The sequence below is a fragment of the Rhinatrema bivittatum genome, chromosome 16, assembly GCF_901001135.1.
Source record: "Rhinatrema bivittatum chromosome 16, aRhiBiv1.1, whole genome shotgun sequence".
NCBI lineage: Eukaryota > Metazoa > Chordata > Amphibia > Gymnophiona > Rhinatrematidae > Rhinatrema > Rhinatrema bivittatum.
The window spans coordinates 13,151,771-13,156,603 of record NC_042630.1 but is presented as its reverse complement, the minus strand read 5'-3'; positions in this window follow the sequence as shown (position 1 = coordinate 13,156,603).

Below are 4,833 nucleotides of genomic sequence, written 5' to 3'. Positions count from 1 at the left end.
ATTAGCTGCTAATACATGTGTGATTAATATGCATTAATAATTGCCAATCTTATCACAGCTTACATTACAATAAACTAAATTTATTTAGTAAAGTGCATTAATAATGTCATTATTTTATGTTAATGTGCATTAATATGGCCGCGCATATTAGTAAATCAGCCTCTGACCTTGGCTGTGGATATTATTATAAAATTTGGTAATTAAGAGATAGAAGGGGGACAGGATGTTGCAATAAATACTGACCTAGCAATAAGCAGACTTGAAGATAGCAAGATAGGAAGTGTCCTTCTATTGGACCCAGTGGAGGACATCACTAACAATTTTGGGCATGCTTAGGACAGATATAGAGGACGATGGTGAGAAAAGGGTGGCAAGTTCAGGTAAAAGACATGGGGAAGCAGAATATTGATGCAAAGTAGAAGAATTTCAACTGGGCAGACTGGATGGGCCAATTTGGTCTTCATCTGCCATCATTTCCTATGCTGCTATGTTACTATTTAATCAAACAGAAAGGGAAGAATTTGCCTGTTCCCTTGTGCACGCTTTGACTTTGCTTTTCTAGCCTCAGGGACCTTTCCCAAATGGGACTACAGTGAGGATAAATATTCATGACTTGCTGAGGATTACCACATCAGAGATCATGCAAATCCTTCTGATATTTAAAAGGTAAGAGCCTAAGTATACCATTAATATTAGTCATGATAGAAGAGCATTTAAAATAGTATCTGTGACTGCTGTGGTTTGCACAATAGGAATTATAGAAAAGTCGTATCAAAACAGAAGAAAAGTTAAATAAAAGTTGCAGGAGAATTCCAGTCAAGATGGACAAACATGGCTTCTTCAGTGATTTCCTGAACTCCATGCAACAAACAAATGTGAGAAATTATATAATTAAATAACAAAATCATTATATATATTCCAGTGGGCAATTTATGCAATAGTATCATCATTCATGCAAATGGGATGGATGATAAATAAATAATCTATTATCTTTGCAGCTCAAAATCCAATGGAGCTTGCAAATTTCACCACAGTGACAGAATTCATCATTCTGGGATTTCCTGAATATCCAGAGCTGCAGATTCCCCTTTTCTGTTTCTTTTTACTCGTTTACCTGATTGTTCTGATGGGAAACCTCACTATCATCACCGTGACATGCCTGGATCCTCGCCTGCACACTCCAATGTACTTTTTCCTCAGTAACCTGTCCTTCCTTGACATCACTTACACCTCATTGACTCTTCCCAAACTGCTGGATATCCTCCTAAGAAACAGTCATCGGATTTCTGCGAATGGCTGTTTTACTCAGATGTATTTATTTCTATCACTGATAGCCATGGAATTTTTGCTTCTTTCTGTCATGGCTTATGATCGTTATGTTGTAGTATGTCAACCTCTTTGCTACCATTTAATTATGAATCAGAGAGTTTGTATCTTGATGACCACAGGGACATGGATCCTTGGGTTTCTGATACCAGTATCTTATGTTATTCTTCTTTCTCAGGTCTCTTTCTGTAACTCCAATGAGATTAATCATTTCTTATGTGATTTTTCAGCATTGTTAAAGCTTTCTTGCAGCAGCACCTCAACTATTCAATGTATAGTTTATATTTTGGGTGTGTTTGTTGGGCTGACTTGCTTTAGCGCAACCCTCACATCTTACATGTACATCATCTCTGCCATCCTGAGGATCCGTTCCACAGATGGGAGACGCAAAGCTTTCTCCACCTGCTCCTCTCACCTCATGGTAGTCATTCTGTTCTATTTGACTATGATCTGTTTGTATATCAGACCACCATCTATGCAAACTCTAGAGCAAAACAAGCTTATTGCTCTTTTGCATAATGCTTTAATTCCTATGTTTAACCCTTTGATTTACAGCCTGAAAAACAAAGATGTGAAAGACTCTTTCAGAAAAGTGGTATATAGAAAGCTATTTTTCTAACGATTGAAAATCATATCTGTGTTTGATTGTGAATGTAAAAGAGTATGGCTCACCAAGACTTAAAGTGGGAGGTGTCTGGCTGAGATTATTCACTTTAAGGATGCCATTTCATGAAAGGCATGACAAGATGGTATCTAGAATTTTGGAGATTATTCTCAGAATTACACCCTTAGGAGTCAATTTTCAAAGAAGTTTATCTGGGTAAGTAAGAGTAAGCACTTACCACATAAATCAAAGTCTGTGAATTTTTTTTTAATGGATTAGTGAAGGTTGTATCATTGAGATGACATTATCTTTTGTGCGTAGGACTATGTTATCTCTCCTGATAAATCTGCTTTGTTTATCAATCGAAGGGCTCATGTCTCATTCAGAAAACGTAAAACTCAACTGCATTCAATGACAACTAACTGAAGTAGATCATTTAATTTGAACTTGTGCTTAGATCTTCTTTAGCTCTCTTCCCATGAAGAGGGGAAGGAATAAGAAGGGACCTGATTGTCCACCGGAAAAATGATGGTACTTAGAGACTCAAGCTTCTTGGTTTTTTTCCCCACTACCTATGTGATTTTAAAATTAAATATAAAGACAGAGCAAAAATCATACAGCATTGTTTGAGGGTCACTTTGTATGCACAATGATTTTGTGCGCGTGAGATTTGGCCTTGTGCTAAGTATATGACATTCTGCTTTGAAAGTGCAAGCTGGTGGAGGAAACCTGGCCACTTTTGTGTTTGGGTAATTTTCACCTACCTTGAAGCAGGGGATTTCAAAATGAAATCTCCACATTTACCTTCTCTCCACTGGCTTTTACCAACTCCCTTTTTCATTTAGGAATATAGCATTGAGTGGAGAAGGGTAATGGTCAATTCATATTTTTACATGGACAAACACAAATTTATCCATGTAAAAACCTTGGATTATTGTCCATATAACGATTTATGTCATCTGTGTAAATGACTACATTTTTATGTTACATTGCTGGAAAGTCAAGATAGCTGTGCAATCCTTGAATTTGACAAAATACTAAATATTTATTCCTGAAAAATATTCATATATTTGTGGAATATGTTTTAAAATGCTTTCCTCCAATTTTTAGACTTATCCCTTGGTATAATGGCCGATCCATCGGGCGATAAATTAAGAGAGACACCTCTGATATTTGTTTCAGTTTCCGATATTTTCTAAGGAAAGATAGTTTTTGAATAATTCTTTTGAGTCCTGAAAACATCTTCCCCTTGAAGTATTCTTCCTCTTTTGCCTTCTCAGTTTATATTTGAAACCATGTCTTTTCCCACCACATGGAGCTGAGGCTGGATTTGTTGGCACACTTGCAAGCAGTCATTCACTGAGGAAGAGAACAGCTGAACGTTTTCTGTTGAATGTGCATGACCCCTCATTCTAGTAGCCTCAGCTCCATGGGAAAATAGAATTCCATGGAACTCAAAAACACACATATTCTGCTTGTTTTGCCAAAAACTTGGATTGTTACAGTTTTATTGAATTCTCCACGTGGGAAGATGAGTTTTCCCCCTCATCTTTGCTTCATAACGTAGCACAGTTCTACAGATGTGAATGTACAAAGGAGACAAAGAGACATTAAATCAATTTTCAAAGATATTTCTTTGTTATTGTTGTTGTTGTTGTTGTTGTTGTTAGTCCCTGTAGAGATTTATATTAGGGAGGGAAAGTTACATTGGGGGAGAGTGAAATTTGTACAATTGTAAAGTCTTTGGCATTGTTTTATTGGAGGGTGTTTACTTATGCTCTGTTTATGTCTGGTGATATTTGCTAAGCTTTAATTCACAAATTTAACCAAATACATTTTATAAGAAATATGGTACTCATCCAATTAGACTTAAGGACTTAAATGTGAATTTTAAAAGCCTGGCGCACGCCTAAACTGTGAGATATATGAACAAGTCGGGCCGCCGTGTACCGAGTGGATTTTGAAAGCTGCCTGCGTATGTGAAGCTAGGCGCACAAATGAAAAGTTCCAAAAAAGGGGAGGAGCATGGTCTGGGCAGGGCATGGGCATTCCTGGATTTCCTATTGAAATCTGAGCATAAATTCTTACTCACACAGGTGCGCGCCCTGCCACGTAACATTACTTCTGCTATGGATGACATGCAAGTAATAAAATAAAATCAATAGACAGATCGGCAGTGTTTTAAGTGTCAAGAATAACAGGGGAAAAGGGAGGCTATTAAACTAGCAGGGTTTGAAAGTCCTATATCTTACCTGGGTGAACTAGGAATGAACTGGTAAAGCTGGTAATGATGTTGGCGTACATGTTTTTTAAAATCCCCCCACTTAAACAATAAAAGCTTGATACCCTCTCTACCTAGCTTGATGCCAGCTTGATGCAAACTAGGTAGAGAGGGTATCAAGCTAGGCAGAGAGAATATATGGCACAAATCTCCTCTTCCTTCACCTTCCATCCATCCAAATCACATTCAATCTTCGCTAAACGTAGCTGTGCTGTTTGTATGTCTCATTGTGCATCTTAAACTGCCCCCTAAACCCCTATTCACCACACAAACCTCACCCCAAATTACTAGTGCCATCTCATCAGTTGCATAAATAGGTCAGAAATCTATGTTCCTCCACAGATTCTTTCTCTCTCTCTCTCTCAAAAGGTATAGTTATTTCCTGCAATAATGTGTGTTAAGTTTGCAGTGTTATGGTAACCTAAACCCCATTTTGATGGGGTTAAAGGGCCTGGGGTAACTGGAGGGAGCTCAGGCTATCAAACCAGTGGGGATTTGGAAAACCTAGCTGTTAACTTGGTGAACTGGTGAATGAAATGGTGAAACTGACAATGGCATGGATACGCAGCCCTTTTAAAATGCTCCAGCTTACACGATAGAATCGGGATTTATGCTCAGATTT